The sequence below is a fragment of the Dama dama genome, chromosome 24, assembly GCF_033118175.1.
Source record: "Dama dama isolate Ldn47 chromosome 24, ASM3311817v1, whole genome shotgun sequence".
NCBI lineage: Eukaryota > Metazoa > Chordata > Mammalia > Artiodactyla > Cervidae > Dama > Dama dama.
The window spans coordinates 6,768,408-6,791,589 of record NC_083704.1 but is presented as its reverse complement, the minus strand read 5'-3'; the positions used below and the strand labels follow the sequence as shown (position 1 = coordinate 6,791,589).

The window sequence follows — 23,182 nt, the reverse complement described above, 5'->3', positions numbered from 1 at the left end:
ATACAGATGAGAAAGAAATTAAAACATAACATGAAAGATGGCCATCAAATCACAAATGAATGAAAAGAAAAGGAAAAACAAAGAGAAAAATAACCTCAAAACAATTAACAAAAGGTCAGTAAGTACAATCTTTCTAATAATTGCTTTAAGTGTAAATGAACTAAATTCTCCATTAAAAGACATAGACTGGATTGTTGTTCTTTAGTTGCTAAGTTGTGTCTGACTCTTGTGACCCCATGGACTGTGGCGCAAGCTTCTCTGTCCATGGGATTTCCCAGGCAAGCATACTGGAGGGTTGCCATTTCCTTCTCCAGGGAATCTTCCTGACCCAGGGATTGTACCTGCATCTCCTGCATGGGCAGGTGGATTCTTTTTCTTTTTTGTAATTATCTGTAGTATTTTTAATAAGAAGGTTTTAAGTGAACAGTCAATGTGTTTAACAATATTGGATAATTCAGTTTCCTACTGATCATTTGATTACTTAAGGGCACTTTGTGTCTTGTAGGAATTTGCCCATTTGAATTAAATTTCTTTTTATTTATTTATATCATTTATTTTTATTAGTTGGAGGCTAATTACTTTATAATATTGTAGTGGTTTTTGCCATACATTGACATGAATCAGCCATGGATTTACATGTGTTCCCCCTTCCAATCCTCCTCCCACCTCCCTCCCCAGCCCATCCCTCTGGGTCTTCCCAGTGCACCAGCCCGGGCAGGTGGATTCTTAACTGCTGAGTTACCAGGGAAGCCCATAGACTGGATACAAACATAAGACCCTTATATAACAGCCTGCCCCCAAGAGACTCACTTCACATCTAAAGACACATACAGATTGAAAATGAAGGAATGGAAAAAGATATTCCATGCAAACAGAAATTAAAAGAAACCTGGGTCCAAGGAAGAGTGAGAATCAGGTCACATTTGGTAGTAACTTTGATCCTGGTCTAGGTAGTCAACACTTGGGCTGCCCTGTTTATGAGATTGGAGCCGTTTGGCGTGTTCATATACATTTTGAATGTAGGTATAACAAGCCCAGTTAGAAGTAGTTGAAAGAGTGACAACATCAATCTTAACAGACAAAATAAATCTTACAATTTCTTTTTAGAAGAAGGAGTCTAAACCACAATGTAGACAGCTGTTTTAGGGAGACTTATAGCCAGGTAGCTAGTTGTCTAAGTTTGTCCAAGTAGGTTTTAGCCTCTTATTGTGGTATTAACATATAAGCATAAGTAGTTGTCACCATTAACAATTTTAGCATTTTTCTAAGTGTGAGAAGATGCAAGAATATGGGCTCAAGAAAATACTTACCTGAAAACATCTAAGTATCTGAAGGCCTGTTTTGTCCATTTTTCCAGAGCACAGAGTGAGTACCTAATTTCCGATTTCCACCCTGAATTCCCATTCAGGGGATGCTGAAGGTCAGCAGCTGTAGCATCGGTAATTTAACCTTTGTAGAGGCAGACAGCAAGTGCCAGTTTCCAGTCACAGGGTCCCTTTATGGCCATGAGTTTGACCACGGTTTGGGGGCATTTCATGACCATTTTGTCCCACAGTGCTGGGAAGGTTCATCCCCAGGTCTATCACAGATTTCACTGACAGGCCACTCAATGTGCTGTCACTGGACTAAGCCCTGTGAGTGTCAAGTCTGTGGACCGCACCTGTCTCACTAGTCTCTTGGTCCCGGAAAATATTCCCTCTTGTTGCTTCTTCTCATATACAGAGTGACACCATTATAACTATGGATTTCATATGGAACTGTATACCATCATTATATCAGTGGCTCAGTCACACACTTGATAATGTAAGGGACACTTCCTGAAACAGGATGTAGAAACTAATATAGTTAGCAGTAATAGTAAAATCATAAGTAAGAACTTATGAACTTCCATTAGATATAGTCCAGTGACATCTCCAGGTCCTCTGACTTAGTTTCTTAAATGACTATAGCCTGCTGTTAATCTCCTGGTTGTAGATCTTGGAGCATCTGATCTTTATTCCAAGACTGGTTACTGAGATAAGCATTAGAAACAAACTCAGAGTGTCCTTTTTAATAACTTAATTAAACCTCTTAGTGATGTAACATAATCACAAGGAACTATCTCAGAAGTGAATCTTAATAAATACAGACCTTAATTAACAAAACTAGAACTTAATATTCAGTGAAATATAATAGATGCCACAGGCCTGACATCGGTTGGGTGGGTGTCGGGAGCCGGCGAGAGAAACCCTGCCCGTGACAAGGTCTGGGTTCAAAGAACTGGCACGCAAAGGCGTCCGGACCTCCAGGACCGCTCCACACGCAAAGGCGTCCGGACCTCCGGGGTTTTTCAGGACCACCCCACCATCCACTCCCAGGCTTTTGTCCTTTCATCTTCTGATGCTTGACGTTCTTCTATGTTCCCTAAAAACTAGTCTGACTCTTACCTAAAATCCCTCCTTGAAACCTTTGCATGGCAGCAACACAGTCCCTGGGGGCACATGGGCCCCAATAAACAGGCCAGAGGTAAGGAAAATATTACACAGAACATCCTGCCTCTTCTGGCTCTGTTGGAATTACGATTGCCAGTTTAGAATCTGGAATGCTCATGATTGCACAAAAACCCTTCTAGCACAAAACCAAATCTGCTAGCAACAGGTCTATCTATCCCATAAGCAAAAGTAGATAAAGAGTCCATTAGAGATAGAGAAGATTCCTTAGGGTGTGATCAGGAGGGAATTCATGAGACCTCTTACCCTTAGGATTACATGCCAGAGCTAAGTCCGCCTGGGGCTGAGCTTCCCAAGATAAGGTTTGTAGATGGCTTTTCACAGTTGACTAGCTGCTTCCATTGAATTGTTTAAAAGTTATGTGTAGGTATTGATTGTTCTGAAAAGTTATTTATGATGTAACCCATGATTATGCACCTGGCACAATCTTATCATTCCCCTCTCCTTAAGCCTCTTTAAAGGATTATTGGTTTTAGGGTATATAAGCACTGATGTAAAAGAATAAAGTAGTCTTGATCCTGCACTCAACCAAGACTTGACTTGCTTTCTTTTCTTCGCTGACACCGATCATCCGAAGGGAACCCCTGGACTCTGCTGGGGCTGGACCGCGGCAGGTGGGTTTTTCTTTAGAGCTCCCCAGTACACTTTGAGATTTCTGTATATGTTGGGAGAGAGTCTTTTTTAATTTGATGTGGCTATTCAGAACCCAAATGTCTCAAATTTCTGGAAGGATGAGGCAGAAAGAAAAAATGTTTTAATTTTACCCACAGGTGTAAATTACTAAATTGTTTTAAATCATCAGTAACTTGAGAAGAACTTCTTTATATCTGAAAACAAAGATTAGAAGCCAGTAATATGTCAGACAAAAAGTCATGAAAATTGTAATCATATTAGGCAGTCTAATCTCATGCAACCAATCCCTTTGTTTTGCCATCCCTGCTGAGGATGCCAGTGAAAGCAATAGTCTCTAAGAAGCTCGTAAAGCTCTTTGCCAATGTCTGTATGACCTGTCCAGCAAAGTGGGTCCCCCAATCACTGGAGAGCTCAGAAAACACATTTGAACCATGTTTTCTTCATTGTGAGATATTAACCCTACAGCCAGGAAAGGCTTTATCCTATTAAATGAAAGTAAAGTCTGTCAGGGAGCCAGGAAAAGCCAAGCGGCCAATGTGGATTTCCCATAGCCCCAGCTATTTGGTTTATAGCCATTATTTATCCATTTAAAATTCCGTGATGGGCTAATTTTGGCAGAGTGAGCTTTGTCTATGTGCGCCACAGTCTGTTAGCAAAAGCCACGTTTCAAGAAAACTTTGTTCTTTTAATCAGGGAGAGAAAACCAAATTCCAGTTTGGTACCAGCTTATATTCACTGTGAAGCAATAGTTATTTACTTAGTCAAAGAAACAATAAAAGGTTTCAAAGGCAGTCTAATGTCTTAAGGAACTTGTACCATGTACAAAACTCTTCTTTTACTTGCTACAAACCTTTTTACACTTCTGTACTTATCACTTCATTTGCCCATTTAGAGAACAGCCATGTGTAAATTTATACTTGCTTTCTTTTTCCTTAATAGAATGTAATTCCATTCCTTATACCTTTTTGTTAAAAACACACATCTTACTTTAGCAACAATGAACTGTACTTTATATTATCATTTTGTAGATTGGTGAACATAAATCACCCAAAGCTATGTCATTTGCAAAAGTATCTTCACAATGTCTATGTTAATTAGATCAATAAACAAACATCAATACCAGGTATCAATTCAATAGTGAATATTTCCCAGTTCACACAGCCTGAAATTCATTTTAGTTTAATTTTCTTGAATTTAGAATTGTTTGATGTGTAAGCACTTACTTCTCTTTAGGCCAATTAAAAAGAGCTCATTGACCAATCAGCCTTCAACAATGTTGTCCAAAGATGGAAACACACACTGAGACACACATAAATCTAGACAGAGAGAGGCCTCACAGTTTTCCGCTTGAACTTTAAAATGTCTCTTTGCCCTTTTTCTCTCCCCTTGTATTGAAGTTCTACCAATTTGCTCATGGCTGGAGTCCCAGAAATGTGGGCTGTATATCTCAAGGACATGATAAGAATTAACTTCAGGTTTTTTCCCAGGGCAGTTTTTGTTTTGCAAGCAGGGTTGGAGCTCCAATAAAAGTATTTTAATAAGCCAGCTTTTTCCTAATTGCATGTGCAAAAAGAACCAGTTTTGCGATTTAAAAAAGATTTCATTTTAACCAGTTTTCTCTGGAGTCTAAAGAATATCATGGCCATTCAGTGTCAAAAATGTCATCTCTCCTTTTTGTAGTCATAGTTTCATAGCTAAAATTAAACCAAAGATTGTTCAAATTGGCTCTGATGACAGCGGTGGGGACCGACTGATAAGATGTCCCAGCAGGGATTGTCTCTAGGGAGGTGAAGTCTTCTCTTAAAGCAAAGAAAGCCTGTATATAAGGGACTTTTTAGGGTCTGAGGATCAAACTTATTCCATCTTTTCAAGATACAGTTCAAAGAGGGTGGTTCTGGAACTGCTAGCTCCCATCTGTAACAGAGAAAGAGCAGCACCCAGTGGCATGGCTTTTTTCTACTGGAGGCACCCCTCCCTGCTCTAGATGGGGGTGGAGACAGGTCTCCCACCTAAGCTTCCTCCCCTAACCTGTCTCTTACTGATGCCGGTGTCCACTATCATCCCTCCCAGTTCTACCACTGAGGTGGGGTGGAGACGCACCAGGGGTAGACCTGATGGCATCCCAGATTGATGTCCAGTCCCTCACCATTAAAACCTTGGCTTGATTTCCCCTTTTTCTCTGGTGCCACATGGGTGGAGCGGAGTAGCCTTCCGGAATGTCTCCCAAGCTAAGACCACTAGAGGAAACATCCGTCTTTTATGGGCCTGTACACATTCTTGAACATATTCCTGACCACAGTAGAAGTGGTAAGTCATAAACGGATGAACAGAAAACCCAAGTGGTCCCTTCTGAAAGTTGCTACATGAGTCTATGCAATAACAAAGGAGGTTATGGAGGGCTGTGAGGAAAAAATAATCTTTCATGTTCATGGAGTGTCAAAGTCAACCTTCTATTCCTGTCCAGCAGAGTGTACAAAAAAACCATCTAAGGAATTGAAACAAGAGCCAGCAGAGGGCTTTCTCTGGCCCACTAAGAGCTGGCACTACCAAGGGAAGCAGCCTGTTGTGTTTCCAGTCTGCCCAAATCTGGGGTTCCCCAATCTGTGTCCTTAGGAATCTCATGCTCACCATCAATGTCTCCACCACACAGTCCAGAGGCATAGCCATGACAAGAACTTGCCTCTGGGTCTCTGGGGTCAGTATGGTGATTTCCAGTCTGAGAGCTGTCTCTGCAGCTAGAGGTCCAGCTAGCTCCCTCATGTGTTCCTACCTGCAGTGTCCTGTAAAACTTGGAATGGGGTGTGGTTAGAAAAACACAAGAACAGCATAGATTGCAAGTCCCCTGAAAGTGTACAAACCAGCACATTAGGTTAGTAGCTTTAATTCCCCAAGCAGTTATGAAATGGTCAGAGAGACCAGGAGAAGCAGCTCAGTCCATATGCTTCTGAGTTAGTAAAGTGGAGATTTACAGTAAAAGAACAAAGGAGTCCCAGCTCTGAACATTCTTACCTTGTCTTGACGATTCCGGATGCGACCCCAAGATGATAGTTTACGGTGTTCAGTGAACAGTGTCACCAGATGTGTGATCTCCAAAGAAGATTTAACTCTGGGACCAAAGACAGTCTCATTCACTCAGAGCTTTGTGTAGATTTTCTTTAAAGTGAAAGTGACAGAAGAAGCTTCTGACATGGACATCAGAAGTAGGCAGGAGAGTACCCACCTCACTAGTTTAAGTGGGGCCTTATATACTTTTCAACTTGCTGCTGAAAATAGATAAAAAGAATACCTCAAGGTTGTAAGAGTTCCACCAGACCATTTCCCAAGGCATACATCCTGAGATGATCAGCCAGGGAGAATGGGTTCTGGGCAACATGTCTGGGACAGGCACACTGTTGCTGTGTAATCAGGGGTACAAGTCTTGAGAAACAGGTTCCCACGCATGATTTGTTACAGTTATAATCATTAACATGGAGCCTAAGAAAAGCATTTCCATGAGTAGGACATTGTGCTGTGTGATCATTAGTTCTGGACCTAAAGAAAGGCCAGTTCTTGGGTAAGGTACATTGTTGCACAAGGCTTAAGGAAAGCATGATCCAGAAAGTTCGCCTCCTCCTTAAAGGGCCTTGGACTGCCTGCCTAAGCTTTAACTCTTTCACACCACAGTCAAGAGTAGCCCCCACTCACCACAACTAGAGAAAGCCTACGCAAAGCAAGGAAGACACAACAGCCAAAAATAAAAAATAATTATCAAACTAACATTATTAATAAAACGGAAGTAGCAGAAAACACATTCTTTTCAAGTTCACGTGGAACGTTCACTAGGATAGATCACAAAACAAGTGTCAATAACACTAAGAAGACTAAAGTGACATCAAACATATTTTTTCGACCACAACACTCTAAGACTAGAGATCAACTACAAGGAAAGAAAAAAAGCTAATACCCACAAGCATATGGCCGTTAAAAATATGCTACAAAACAACCAATAAGTCAATGAAGAAATGAAAAAGGTAATTAAAAAAATACCTGGAGACAAATGAAAACAAAAACACAATGATCCAAATATCTATGGGATTCGGAAAAGTAGTTCTAAGAGGAAAGAAAGTTTATAGCAATACATGCCAACCTCAGGAAACGAGATCTCAAATGAACAACCTAACCTTACACCTAAAGGAACTGGAAAAAGAACAACCAAAATCCAAAGACAGTAGAAGGAAAGAAACAATGAAGGTCAGATAAAAAATAAATGAAATACAGATTTACAAAACAGTAGAAAAATTGATAACAGTAACAGCTGGTTCTTTGAAAAGAAAAACAAAATTGATAAACTTTTAGCCAGACTAATCAAGAAAAAAATAGAGAGGGGTCAAACAAATAAAATCAGAAGTAAAAAGAGAAAAATTACAACCAACACCACAGAATAAAAAGGATCACAAGAGATTACTATGGACAACACCTAAGAAGTGGAAAGTTTTCTAGAAATTTACAATCTCCCAAGACTGAATCAGGAAGAAACAGAAAATACGAACAGACCAATAATCGACAATGAAATTGAACTGGTAAGAAGAAAACTCCCAATAAACAAAAGTTCAGACCCAGACAAGGTCACTGGTGAATTATACCTAACACTCAATGAAAGGTTAACACCTATCTTTCTCAAACTATTCTAAAAATTACAAGGGAAGGAACACTTCTCAAATCATTCTGTGAGGTCAGCATCACCCTGATACCAAAACCAGACAAGGATATCATGAAAAAATAAAATTACAAGCCAATTTCACTGATGAATAAAAATGCAAAATTCCTCAAGAAAAGCCCAAATACCATATGTTTTCACTTATATCTGGAATGGTGTATGTGTGCATATGTGCATGTCTGCTCAGTTGCTCGGTTGTGTCTGACAACCCCATGGACTGTAGCCTGCCAAGCTCCTCTGTCCATGGAATTCTTCAGGCAAGAATACTTGCATGGGTTGCCATGTCCTACTCTGAGGGATCTTCACAACCAGGGACAAACCCTTGTCTCCTAAAATGCAGATGGATTCTTTAACACTGAGCTGGTAAAGAATCTGTCTGCAACGTGGAGACCTGGGTTTCATCCCTGGCCTGGGAATATCCCTTGGAGAAGGGAAAGGCTACCCACACCTGTATTCTGGCCTAGAGAATTCCATGGACTGTATAGTCCATAGGGTCACAAAGAATCAGACACAACTGAGCGACTTTCACACTCACTCACACCAGGGAAACCCATATGTGGAATCACAGGTATATAATAAACACATTTTACACAGTTCATGGGGTTCTGACAGCTAGTATACTGGAGCGGCTTGCCATTCCCTCCTCCAGTGGAACCTGTGCACCTTAGATGGCCCTACATGGCCTGGCTCGTAGCTTCATTGAGTTATACCAGCCCCTTCACCACAACAAGGCAGTGTGACAAGCCACAGTTAGAACAACTGACTGGTTCAGGATTGAGAAAGGAGTGCCACAAAGCTGTTTATTTTCACCCTGTTTATTTAGCTTATATGTAGAGCACATCATGTGAACTGCCAGGCTGGATGATTACAAGTGGGAATGAAGGTTGCCAGGAGAAATAACAACCTCAAAGATAGCAATGATACCACTCTAATGGCAGAAACAGAAGAGAAACTAAAGAGCCTCTTGATTGAAGGTGAAGGAGGATGGTGGAAAAGCTGGCTTAAAACTCAGCATTAAAAGACCTAAGATCATGGCATCTGGCTCCATCACTTCATGGCAAGTAGAAGGGGAAAAGGTGGAAGCAGTGACAGATTTCCTCTTCATGGACTCTAAAATCACTTCAGATGGTGACTGCAGCCATGAAATTAGAATAGGACTGCTTCTTGGCAGGAAAGCTATGACAAACCTAGACAGTGTGTTATAAACCAAAGACATCACTTTGCCCACAAATGTCCATTTAGTCCAGGCTATGGTCTTTCCTGTAGTCATGTACAGATATGAGAGCTGGACCATAAAGAAGGCAGAACACTGAGGAATTGATGCTTTTGAACAGTGGTGCTGGAGAAGACTCTTGAGAGTCCCTTAGAAAGCAAGGATATCAAACCAATCAGTCTTAAAGGACATCAACCTTGAATACCCTTTGGAAAGACTGATACTGAAGCTGAAGCTCCAATATTTTGCCCACCTGATGCAAAGAGCTGACTCACTGGAAAAGACCCTAAGGCTTGGAATCATTGAAGGCAAGGCAGAAGGACAAGAGGGTGACAGAGGATGAGATGGTTGGATGGCATCACTGATTCAATGAACATGAATTTGGGCAAACTCTGGGAGATGGTGAGGGACAGGGAAGCCTGGCATGCTGCAGTCCATGGAGTCATGAAGAGTCGGACACGGTTTGGCAAATGAACAAAACATGTACACATAGGGAATATAGCCAATAATATTGTAACAACTTTGTATGGTGACAAATGGTAACTAGTTTCTTTGTGGTGATCATTTCATAATGTATAAAAATCTCAAATCACTACATTGTGTACGTGAAGCTAATATAGTATGTTGTATCTCAACTTAAAAATCTTTATTACAAGTCTTATTAATATTTGCATCTAGAATGGTTTTCAGTTGCATTCATGAAAAAACATTGTGTTGAGTGCTACTGCAATTCAATTGTAAGAAGAAGCTTTTATTACAAGTTTTGATTAACATTGGTATATGCATCAGAGAAGGCAATGGCAACTCACTCCAGTACTCTTGCCTGGAAAATCCCATGGGCAGAGGAGCCTGGTAGGCTGCAGTCCATGGGGTCGTGAAGAGTCGGACACGACTGAAGTGACTTAGCAGCAGCAGCAGCAGCAGCTATATGCATTAGAGAATGGGTATCACTGCCTAAAGAACACAGTGTTGAACAGTTATTGCTAGTACAGTTGACCCTTGAGTAACAAAGGTTTAAACTATGTGGGTTCACATACACATGGATTCTTTTCAATAGTAAATACTGTACTACCGCAGAAGCTATGATTGGTCAATTTGAGGATGCAGCACCATGGATATTGGTTTCATAGGAACCATGTATATGGAGGGCCTACTATAAGTCATTTGTGGATTTTTGATTGTGTGGAAGGTTGGTGTCCCTAACCCGCATGTTATTTAAGAGTCAACTGTAGTTTGTAAGAATTATCTTATTATTAACATGTCTAGTTAACACATCACCACATGCATCACAGAATGTGTATTACTAGAATCACTGAAAAAATTTGGTGCTGAACTCTGTGTACGTAACTTGTAAGGAATGACTTATAAGTGTTTTTAAATAGTTCACACTTGCATCACAGATGGGGTATCACTTCCATTCACCAAAAGAACACTGCCGAGAGTAGCTTGGGATGGATTTGTAAGAAACTTCTTTATCACAAGTCTCTTTAGACATTTTACTGCGTGCATTACAGGATGAGTACCATTCCCACTCACTGGAAAAATGCAGTGTGCTGAATGTCTGGTGCAAACAGCATGTAAGAAACATCTTATTTCAAGTTTTGTTAAAACTTCACTGTATCACTGAAATTATTACATTGTTCTGCCATACTTTATTCTCATAGAGAGAGGGTACTACAGCCCAGACAACTTTTAAACTTCCCAGTGGTTTAGCAGGCTAAACTTTATATCTTATATCTTATAGGAGCCTCTGAGTGATAGTTAAATATCTTGGGGAAGTGTTAGCTCTTCATCATAATTGCCAGGGAGTTGGGGCTGACCTCATAGAATGACGTTGCTAGTGTTCCTTCCTTTGTAATTTTTTTGAAATAGTTTGATAAAGATAGGTGTTAACTTAAATGTTTGGTAGAATACAGAGCCCCTTTCTTTGCCCTATCTCACCATACTCTATGGCATAGTATCTAGGGAGAAAAAACAGGAACAATATGAAAAGCCTTTGCTTCCAGTTTCAAGGGTGAGGCAAATACAGTGGCTTTCTACTCCCTGGTATCAGGCTAGACTAAGAAGACTAGTTTCCTCCACCCTACTGGGAAAGCAAATCTGTCAGCTGTTCTCTTATCACCTCAAGAGGACTTTCAATTATGGCAATCAGTCATTATTGTTTTAAAATATAGCCAGTGTTTTATGTTAAAGAGGTATGGTAAGATGACAGACATGACTGCATTTAAAGAATGTATTACTTACAGTTCCCCAAAGAAGGGGGCAAGGCAAAGCATGCAGGACCACATGAAGAAGCACCAGGGTCAGGAAACAGAAGGAACAAGAATAAAGTGTGAGCAAAATCTTTACTTTCTTTTTTTCTTTCCTTCCTTATTTCTTTTGGGGTAAGGAATGGAAAAGCCAAAGCGGGAGGCTTATAATGGGCTAGTTTTAAGAAGTTCTGCAGACTATTGAGGTGGTCCTTAGTTTTCTGGTGCCTGGCACTGGAGTGATTTACTTTTTAAATTTTTAAATTTCAGTTGGAGGATAATTACTTTACACTACTGTGTTGGTTTCTGCCATATATCAACATGAATCAGCCATAGGAATAAATACGTCCCCTCACTCTTGAGCCTCCCTCCTACCTCCCACACCATCCCACCCCTCTAGGTTGTCACCAAGCACCAGATTTGAGTTCCCTGCGTCACACAGTAAATTTCCACTGGCTATCTAATGTTACATACTAATGTAAATGTCTCAATGCTACTCTCAATTCGTCCCACCCTCTCTTTCCTCCACTGTGTCCACAAGTCTGCTCTCTATGTCTGCATCTCCACTGATGCCCTTCATGTAGGTTCATCATCTCTTTAGATACCATGTGTGTGTGTGTTAGTTGCTCAGTCATGTCTGATTCTTTGTGACCCCATGGACTGTAGCCTGCCAGCCTCTTCTGTCCATGGAATTCTCCAGGCAAGAATACTAGAGTGGATTGCTGTTCCCTTCTCCAGGGGATCTTCCTGATCCAGGGATCAAACCCAGATCTCCTGCATTGCAGGCAAATTCTTTACCACCCAAGTCACCAGGGAAGCCCCTTCAATTCCATATATATGCATTAATATACGATATTTGTCTGTTTCTGACTCATTTCACTCTGTATAGTATGCTCTAGGTTCATCCACCTCATTATAACTGAGTCAAATGCATTCCTTTTTATGGCTGAGTAATACTCCATTGTGTATATGTACCACAGCTTCTTTATTCATTTATCTGTCAATGGACATCTAGGTTGATTCCATGTCCTAGCTATTGTAAATAGTGCTGCACTGAACAGTGGGGTATGTATGTATTTTTCAACTATGGTTTCCTCAGGGTATATGCCCAGTAGTGGGATTGTTGGGTCATATGGTAGTTTTATTCCTAGTTTTTAAAGGAATCTCCATATTATTTTCCCTAGTGGCTGTATCAACTTGGATTCCCACCAAGAGGGCAAGAGAGTTCCCTCTACTCCACACCCTCTCTAGCATTTATTGTTTGTAGATTTTTTGATGATGGCCATTCTGACTGGTGTGAGGTGATAACTTATTGTAGTTTTGATTTGTGTTTCTTAACTAATGAGGAATGTCAACATCTTTTCATGCGTTTATTATCTATCTGTATGTCTTCTGTGGAGAAATGTCTGGTTAGATCTTCTGCCCACTTTTGATTCGGTTGTTTTTCTGGTATTGAGCTGAATGACCTGCATATATATTTTGGAGATTAATCCTTTGTCAGTTGTTTCATTTGCTATTATTTTCTTCCATTCCAAGGCTTGTCTTTTCACCCTTTTTTATAGTTTCCTTCACTGTGTAAAAGCTTTTAAGTTTCAGTTCAGTTCAGTCGCTCAGTCGTGTCCGACTCTTTGCAACCCCATGAATCGCACCACGCCAGGCCTCCCTGTCCATCACCAACTCCTGGAGTTTATTCAAACTCATGTCCATTGAGTCGGTGATGCCATCCAGCCATCTCATCCTTTGTCTCCCCCTTTTCCTCCTGCCCCAAATCCCTCCCAACATCAGGGTCTTTTCCAATGAGTCAGCTCTTCGCATCAGGTGGCCAAAGTATTGGAGTTTCAGCTTCAACATCAGTCCTTCCAATGAACACCCAGGACTGATCTCCTTTAGGATGGACTAATTGGATCTCCTTGCAGTCCAAGGGACTCGCAAGAGTCTTCTCCAACACCACAGTTCAAAAGCATCAATTCTTTGGTGCTCAGCTTTCTTTAGAGTCCAATTCTCACATCCATGCATGACCACTGGAAAAACCATAGCCTTAACTAGACAGACTTTTGTTGGCAAAGTAATGTCTCTGCTTTTTAATATGCTATCTAGGTTGGTCATAACTTTCCTGCCAAGGAGTAAGCGTCTTTTAATTTCATGGCTGCTATCACCATCTGCAGTGATTTTGGAACCCAAGAAAATAAAGTCAGCCACTGTTTCCCCATCTGTTTTCCATGAAGTGATGGGACTGGATACCATGATCTTAGTTTTCTGAATGTTGAGCTTTAAGCCAACTTTTTCACTCTCCTCTTTCACTTTCATCAAGAGGCTCTTTAGTTCTTCTTCACTTTCTGCCATAAGGGTGGTGTCATCTGCATATCTGAGGTTATTGATATTTCTCCCCGCAATCTTAGATTCCAGCTTGTGCTTCCTCCAGCCCAGCATTTCTCATGATGTACTCTGCATATAAGTTAAATAAGCAGGGTGACAATATACAGCCTTGAGGTACTCCTTTTCCTATTTGGAACCAGTCTGCTGTTCCATGTCCAGATCTAACTGTTGCTTCCTGACCTGCATACAGGTTTCTCAGGAGGCAAGTCAGGCGGTCTGGTATTCCCACCTCTTTCAGAATTTTCCACAGTTTGTTGTGATCCACACAGTCAAAGGCTTTGGCACAGTCAATAAAGCAGAAATAGATGTTTTTCTGAAACTTTCTTGCTTTCTTGATGATCCAGCGGATGTTGGCAATTTGATCTCTGGTTCCTCTGCCTTTTCTAAAACCAGCTTGAACACCTGGAAGTTCTCGGTTCACGTATTGCTGAAGCCTGGCTTGGAGAATTTTGAGCGTTATTTTACTAACATGTGAGATGAGTGCAATTGTGTGGTATTTCTTTCATTAGTGTCTTATAATTTTCTGCATACAGGTGTTTTGGCTCTTTAGGTAGGTTTATTCCTAGGTATTTTGTTGTTGTTGTTGTTGCAATGGTGAATGGGATTGTTTCCTTAAGTTCTCTAATTTTTCATGGTTAATGTATAAGAATGTAAGAGATTTCTCTGTATTAATTTTATATCCTGAGACTTTCCTATATTCATTGATTAGCTTTAGTAATTCTCTGGTGGCATCTTTAGGGTTTTCTATGTATAGATAGCACCATCTCATCTGCAAACAATGAGTGTTTTACATCTTCTTTTCCAATCTGGATTCCTTTTTTCCCTTTTTGTCTCTGATTGCTATAGCTTGGGCTTCCAAAATTATGCTAAATGATAGTGGCTACGAGTGGGCACCCTTGTATTGTTCCTGATCTTAGAGGAAATGCTTTCAGTTCTTCACTATTGAGAATAATGTTTGCTGTGGATTTGTCATATATGGCCTTTATTATGTTGAGGTAGGTTCTTTCTATGTCTACTTTCTGGAGAGTTATTATTATTATTTTCTTTATTATAAATGGGTGCTGAATTTTGTCAAAAGCTCTCTCTGCATCTACTGAAATGATCATATGATTTTTATCTTTCAATTTGTTAATATTGTGTATCATAGTTATTGATTTGTATATACTGAAGAATCTTTGCTTCCCTGGTATAAAACCCACTTGATCATGGTGCATGATCTTTTTAATGTATTGCTGGATTCTATTTGTTAGAATTTTGTTGAGGATTTTTCATATATGTTCATCAGTGATATTGACCTGTAATTTTCATTTTTGTGGTCTGATTTTTGGTATCAGGGTGATGGTAGCCTCATCACTACCATGGTAGACTCATGGGAGTCTTATTTCTTCTGAGATTTTCTGGAAGAATTTGATGAACAGGGTAAGTATTAGCTCTTCTCTAAACTTTTGGTAGAATTCCCCTGTAAAGTCATCTGGCCCTGGGCTTTTGTTTGTTGGAAGATTTTTGATTACAGTGTCAATTTCCATGCTTGTGATTGGTCTCCATATTTTCTATTTCTTCCTGGTCCAGTTTTGGAAGATTATAATTTTCTAAGAATTTGTCCATTTCTTACAGGTTGTCCATTTTAGTGGCATATAGTTGTTTCTCATGGCATGTAGTAGTTTCTTATGATCCTTTGTATTTCTGTATTGTCTGTTGTAACCTCTGCTTTTTCAGTTCTAATTTTATTGATTTTGATCTTCTCCTTTTCTTGATGAGTTTAGCTAATGATTTGTCAATTTTGTTTATCTTCTCAAAGAACCAGCTTTCTTACAGTTTTATTGATCTTTGCTATGGTCACCTTCATTTTCTTTTATTTCTGCTCTGATCTTTATGTTCCGTCTACTAATTTTGGAGGGTTTTTGTTCTTTTTCTAGTTGCTTTAGGTGTAAGGTTAGGTTGTTTATTTGATATTTTTCTTGTTTCTTGTAGTAGACTTATACTGCTATAAACTTCCTTCTTAGCACTGCTTTTAGTGCATCCCGTAGGTTTTGAGTTGTCATATTTTCTTTATCATTTGTTTCTAGGTGTATTTTGATTTCTTCAGTGATCTGTTGGTTATTCAGAAGTGTATTGTTTAGCCTCCATGTGCTTGTGGTTTTTTTGTACTTTTTTCCTGTACTTGATATCTAGTCTAGTCAGAAAATATGCTTGAAATTATTTCAATTTACCAAGGCTTGATTTGTGTCTCAAGATGTTATCTATCCTGGAGAAATTTCCATGTGCTCTTGAGAAAAAAGTGAAATATGCTGTTCTTGGATGAAATGCCCTATAGATATCAATTAGGTCCAACTGGTTCAATGTATCATTTAAAGTTGTGTTTCCTTATCAATTTTCTATCTGGAAGATCTGTCTGTTTGTGTGAGTCAGGTATTAAAGTCTTGCACTATTATTGTGTTACTGTCAAGTTCCCCTTTAATACTTGTTACCATTTGCCTTATGTATTGTGGTGCTTCAAAGTTGGGTGCATATATGTTTATAATGGTTATATCTTCTTCTTGGATTGATACCTTGATTATTACATAGTGTCCTTCTTGCCTCTTGTAACGGACTTTATTTTAAAGTCTATCTGTCATGAGTATTGCTACTCCTGCTTTCTTTTGATTTCCGCTTGCATGGAATATCTTCTTCCAGCCCTTCACTTTCAGTGAGTGTGTGTCCCTAGTTCTGAGGTGGGTCTCCTGTAGATAGCATATATAGGGATGTTGTTTTCTACATTCAGCCAATCTGTGTCTTTTTGTTGGAGCACTTAACTAATTTACATTTAAGGTAATTATTGATATGTATGCTCCTACTACCATTTACTTTATTGTCTTGGGTTGTATCTTGTTTGTAACTTTTTTCCTTTCATCACTCTAAGTATGTCCTGCCACTCCCTGCTGGCCTGCAGAATTTCTGTTGAAAGATCAGCTGCTAGCTTTATGGGGATCCCCTTGTATGTTATTTGTTGCTTCTTCCTTGCTGCTTTTAATATTTGTTCTTTGTGTTTAATTTTGATTAGTTTGATTAGTATGTGTCTTGTGTTTCTTTGAGGGTTTATCCTATATGAGACTCTCTGGGCTTCCTGGATTTGGGTGGCTATTTCCTTTCCCATGTTAGGGAAATTTTTGACTATAATCTCAAATATTTTCTCATACCTTTTTTCTTCTTCTTCTGGGATCCCCTATAATTCTAATATCTGTATGCTTAATGTTGTCACAGAGTTCTCTGAGACCATCCTCATTTCTTTTCATTACTTTTTCTTTATTCTGCTCTGCCTCAGTTATTTCTACCATCTATCTTCCAGCTCACTTATCTATTCTTCTGCCTCAGATAGCCTGCTATTGTTTCCCTCTAGTGCATTTTTAATCTGTTACTGTGTTGCTCACTGTTGATTGTCTATTCTTTAAATCTTCTAGGTCTTTGTTAACATTTCTCGTAACTTCTTGATTTGTGCCTCTAGTCTATCTGTGCCTCCATTTTGCTTATAAGATTTTGGATCATCTTTACTATCATCACTCTGAATTCTTTTTCAAGTAGACTTTTTCCTCTTCATTTTTTTGGTCTTGTGGGTTTTTATCATGTTCCTTCATCTGCTACATGTTTCTCTGTCTTTTCACTTTGTTTAACTTACTGTCTTTGGAGTCTTCTTTCTGCAGGCTGGATGGTGGTAGCTCCTCTTGACTGTGGGGTGCGGCCCCATGAGTGGGGCTGGACCAGTGCCACGTGCAGGCTTCCTGGCTGGGAGGACTTGTGCCTACTTCTCCTGACTGGAGTTGGACCTTGTTGCTCTGAAGGGCAGTGCCATATGGGTTCAGTATGGCTTTGAGTAGCCTGTCTACTAACAGGCAGGGCTGTGTTTCTGTTTTACTGATGGTTCGGTGTGCGGCATCTGGCACTGGGGCTTGCTGGCCTTTGGCTGGGACTTGGTCTTAGTGTTGAGATGACGGCCTTTGAGAGAGTTCTCATGAGTTAATGTTATGGGGTCAGGGGTTCTCTGGTGGTCCAAAGTCCTGGACTCAGGTCTCCTACTTTGGGAGCTCAGGCCCAATCCCTTACTGTAGTGTGAAGACTTCACAGGCCTCACAGCACAGAAGACAAAGCCCCATGACTAATGGTGAAAGAAACACTCAACAGCCAAGAACACCGAGGCAAACTTGTGCACTTACAAAGAGAAGAGGAAAAAAAGGGAAAAAAGGATAAAATGGGGGTCAAAAAAGAAGACAGCAATCAAGAATGTAAAAACAGGAAAAATGAGTTTATTTAAAAATAAGCCATTTTAAAAGTGGAAATAATAGGTTATAAAAAATAAAAATTGAAGGGTTAATAAAGACAGTATATGATAACAGTATGAAAAAGAAAAGAAAGAACCAAGAAAAAAGGGAAAAAGATAAAAATAACTCTGCACCTGCTTTCTCCTTAAGCAGTGGTAGCTCCACCTCTGCTTCCTTATGAGGCCCTTCAATACTGGACTTTTCTCTGGACCTGCTGTGGGAACAGCTCAGACTCTAATCTGGCCCTGCTCCTGCATGTTTGTACCTCCAATGTCCATTGTTGCCAGAGCTAGGGCTCTTTCTTTTGTGAGATCCTCTGCATCTGAAGATGTATTCCTGAGGCATCCGTGGAGAGAAAAGTACCCTTTGTCCACTTACTCCTCTGCCATCTTGCTGTCCTGGAGTAACTTAGAGGAAATATTGGCTTGCTGTGTGAGAGTAAGATGAAGAGGGTGGTTGGAGCTATGAGTTTTGGTTTGGATAGTTTACATATAAAGGTGCAGTTTTTTAAAATTAATTAATTTTAATTGGAGGATAATTACTTTACAATACTGTGATGCTTTATGCCATACATCGACATGAATCAGCCATGAGTGCACATTCTGAGCCCCCCTCCCACCTCCCTCCCCACCCCATCCCACTGTGCTGTCCCAGAGCACCAGCTTTGAGTGCCCGGCTTCATACATCGAACTTGCACAGGATGCTAACAATGTCTAGGATTAAAAAGCACTGTGCCTGTAATATTCATTACAGATATAGCTAACTGTGAATGCCCAGATAATAACATTCAACCATTAAAACTTAAAAGAGGATGTTTAAGTATCTTTTGTCATATATAAACTCTTTTGCTGCCATAGAAAGGCTAAATGATTATCCATCTAAGTGATGTCATTTGAAGCAGCATTGCCTTCAGAAACTGCTTCCTGCTCTACCTGCTGTTTCTCAAAAAAAAAAAAACATTGTAAACATTAAGCTTATGATTTAATCCACTGATTTCACTACTGCGTTTCCATTAGGAAACAACTGAAAATTTAGAGATCATTTTGAGAAATTCCAACCATGAGAAAGTGGTGGAATATGAATTCCCACTAATGTCAATATTGGAGGCAAGAGAAATCCTCTTAAGATCTAGAACTAAAAGTCACCTCTGAGGATTTCAGCTGGATGGCAGACAAGGAAGAAACAGACCCTTGTACCCCATAGAGACACTTGAAAAGAAAGTGAAAGTGAAAGTCGCTCAGTCATGTCCAACTCTTTGGGACCCCATGGACTGTAGGCTCCTTTGTCCGTGGAATTCTCCAAGCAAGAATATTGGAGTGGGTAGCCTATTCCTTCTCCAGGGGATCTTCCTGACTCAGGAATTGAACTGGGATCTCCTGCATTGCAGGCAGATTCGTTACCAGCTGAACTACCAGGGAAGCCCATAGAGACACTTGGTTAACACTATTTAGCCTAGGATACCTTTGTGAGAACTTTAGAGGTCAGTTGAAAAAATGCAGTACCAAAGCCTATGCAAATCCAATAAGGATTCCAACAAGAGGTAGAGAAGTTTGTAGCATTTTGAACACCCATGCCCCTTCCTCTACCAAGCATAGCATCACTCAACTAGGAGGAGACTTCCATAATGGGACTTCATCCTCAGGGTGGAAACAAGTGTTCAAGGTTCTGGCTTGTCTGGGGATTGCTTAAGGATCTGATACCTCTATCACCTAAATTGGAGCCCTAGCCCTAGAGATGACATAGGTTGGAAGTTTCTAAAACCAGAGGACAGTGCCTGGAAATATTAGGGTTGTAGTTCTAGAGATAGACCCAAGGGAAGCAAGAGATCAGTCAACATTTGGGAACTCTTAAAACCTCTATCTGTATTCCCTAGTGAAGAGCTACTTCAGCACAAGTCCAGTTCATAAAGACATAAATAAGTGGTTGTTTTTATTTTTTCCAAATGCCCAGATCTCAAGAAAATGTCACAAAGAAAAGTTACAAAGAAATAGGGAAACATGACCCACGGAACAAAATAATACTTGAGAAGTGAAGTGAAAGTCGCTCAGTTGTGTCCGACTCTTTACAACCCCACAGACTATACAGTCCATGGAATTCTCCAGGCCAGAAAACTGGAGTGGGTAGCTGTTCCCTCCTCCAGGGGATCTTCCCAACCCAGGGATTGAACCCAGGTCTCCCGCATCACAGGTGGGTTCTTTACCAGCTGAGCCACAAGGGAAGCCCAATACTAGAGAAACTAACCCTAAAGAAATTGGAAGTCTATGAGTTGACTCACTAGGAATTTAAAGTAACTATCTTAAAGGTGCTGAATGAGCTGAAGGAAAATGTGTGTGTGTCTGTGTGTATGTTAGTCACTCAGTTGTGTCTGACTCTTTGTGACCCCATGGAGCTTGTCAGGCTCCTTTGTCCATGGAATTCTCCAGGTAAGAATATTGGCATGGGTAGCCATTCCCTTCTCTAGGGGATTGTCCTGACCTATGGATCAAACCCAGGTCTTCTGCACTGCAGGCAGATTTTTTTTTTTACCATCTGAGCCACTAGGGAATCCCAAAAGAAAACATATACAGACAGCTAAATGAAATAAAGAAAATAATTCATGAACAAAATGAAAATATTAACAAAAAAAATGACTATTAAAAAAAGTACCAAAAGGAAATTCTAGAGATGAAAAATATAATAACTCAGTTGAAAAAGTCACAAACACTACAAAAATTGATGCAATCTGGCAGAAGAAAAAACCAGCAAATTTGAAAACAGTTCATTTCAAATCATTTGAGTGAGGGAAGAAAAGAATAAAACGTAAAGAGAGATGGTATGGTCCACATGACAGAGTAGGAAGACCCTGAACTCACCTCCTTCCACAGGAACACCAAAATGACAATGATATATGAAGAAACTATCAAAGATAAAGATCAGAAAACCAGCAGAAAAGATCTTCTACAACTAAAGATATAAAGAAGGAATCACAACAAAATGGATGGGAAGAGTGGAGACACAGTGCAGTCAAGACCCATAACCTGGGGCGAGCAACCTACAAATGGAATAATTTCAATTCCAGAAGTTCTTCCCAAGGAGCAAGCTCTGCAGCCTGGGATTCTTGCGCTGGAAAGACAAGCCCACAGCACATATGACTTTGAAGGCCAGGAGAGCTTACTTTCAGGAGAGCCAGAGGACTGTGGGAAATAGAGACTCTTTTAAAATACATTTATTTATTTACTGCTTTAATTTTTGCTGCACTGGATCTTCATTGCTGTGCATGGGCTTGTCTAGTTGTGGCAAGTGGGGGCTAACCTTTGTTGTAGTATGCAGGCTTCTCATTGCAGTGGCTTCTCTTGTTGTAGAAAACAGGGTCTAGAGCATGCAGCCTTTAGTAATTGCAGTGCATGGGTTCAGTAGTTTTCATTCACAGGTTCTAAAGCATAGGCTCAGTAGTTGTGGCACATGGGCTTAGTTGCTTTGTAGCATGTGGGATCTCCCCAGACCAGGGTTCCAACCCATATCCCCTGCATTGGTAGGTGGATTCCTAACTACTAGACCACGAGGGAAGTCCTCAGACTCTATTCTTCAAGGGTGCACACAAAACCTCAGACAGTCCAGAACCCAGGGCAGAAGGAGTAACTTAAAAAGAGCCTGCATCAGACCCAGCTACTGATCTTGGAGAGACCGTTGGGGAGGCAGGAAGCCACTAGATCTCACCCTGTGCACAGAGACACTGGGGGCAGCTATTTCATGAAACTCAATTCTACCACAAGAACAGTGGTGCTAGCAAGAGCCATTTTGGAATCCTCCCTCAAGCTTATCAGTGCTGAGATCTGGCACTGCTTGTCAGCACCAGTACTGGGACACCTCAGGCCCAGCAACTAGCTGTGAGGGGACACAGCAACAGGCCTGTTGCCTTAAGGATCCCTGAGCCCATAACTGTGTCAGGACTCGGCCCTGCCTACCAGCAGGCCCTGCACCTAGCCTCAGTCACTAGCAGATAAACATCAAGCCCCAGGCATACCTGGACTCCAGCCCTTCACACCAGTGGGCTAAAACACCAACTCCAGAACTTCCAGGGCCATGCAATCAGAGACCTTAGGACCCGGTGAAGAAAGAAAACCAAGATGCCCACTCTTACCACTTTTATTCAACATAGCATTGAAAGTCATAGCCACAACAATCAGGCAAGAAAAAGAAATAAATAAAAGGAATCCAAATTGGAAAGGAAGAAGTAAAACTGCTGCTGTTTGTAGATTACATGATACTATAGATTGAAAATCCTAAAGATGCTACCACAAAACTATTAGAGCTCATTGGTGAATCTGGTAAAATTTCAGGATACAAATTAACATACAGAAACCTGTTGTATTTCTATACACTAACAGTAAGCTATTGAAAGGAGAAATGAAGAAAACAATAAAAGTAGGAGAAATGAAGAGAAGAATAAATCTAATAAATGAGGTAAAAAGCCTGTACTCAGGAAACTATAAGACACTGATTCAAAAAAAATTGAATATTATGACACAAACAGGTGGGAAGTTAAACTATGCTCATTAATTGGAAGAATTAATATTGTGAAAATGATCAGACTACCCAAGGAAATCTACAGATTCAATGCAATCTCTGTCAAAACACAAATGGCATTTTTCACAGAACTAGAACAAACAGTTCTGAAAATTATAAGGAAACACAAAAAGACCATGAATAGCAAAACAATTGTTATACAGAAAAATAAAGCTAAAAGTACCAACCACCTTGACTTCAAACTATACTACAAAGCTACAGTATCAAAATAGTATGGAACTCACACAAAAACAGACACATAGATCAATGGAACAGAATAACAAGCCCAGAAATAAACTCACACATATGTGGTCAATTAATTCATGAGAAAGGAGGCAAGAGTATACAATGGGGGAAAGAAAGTCTCTTCAATAATGGTGTTAGATCTGTCCTTAGACAAGGGAAACAAAAGCAAAAATAAGCAAATGGGACTACATCAAACTTAAAAGCTTTTGCACAATGAAGAAACTATGGAAGATGTACTAAATAAGAGAATATATTTACAAACAATATATCCAACAACAGATTAATATGCAAAATATACAAAGAATTCATACAACTCAGTATCAAGAAAGCAAACACCCCAAATAAAAATTGGGCAGAAGGGACTTCCTTGGTGATCCAGTGGCTAAGACTCTGTGCTTCCAATACAGGGGTCCCAGGTTCCATCCCTGGTCAGGGAACTAGAT

At 40.1% G+C, this 23,182-nt stretch overlaps 1 protein-coding gene across 3 annotated transcripts in view; it reads right to left on the bottom strand.

Moving 5' to 3' along the window:
- Positions 1-23,182, bottom strand: part of PGAM2 (phosphoglycerate mutase 2) — a 118,109-nt gene that overhangs the window by 40,520 nt on the left and 54,407 nt on the right. Inside the window, exon 4 of one of the 3 annotated variants that reach the window (XM_061127618.1) lies at positions 6,132-6,228. The exons of the other annotated variants lie outside the window; for them this stretch is intronic. The gene's annotated coding sequence lies outside the window, so the exon portion shown is untranslated. The remainder of the gene's footprint in view (positions 1-6,131; positions 6,229-23,182) is intronic. 3 annotated transcript variants of the gene reach the window in all.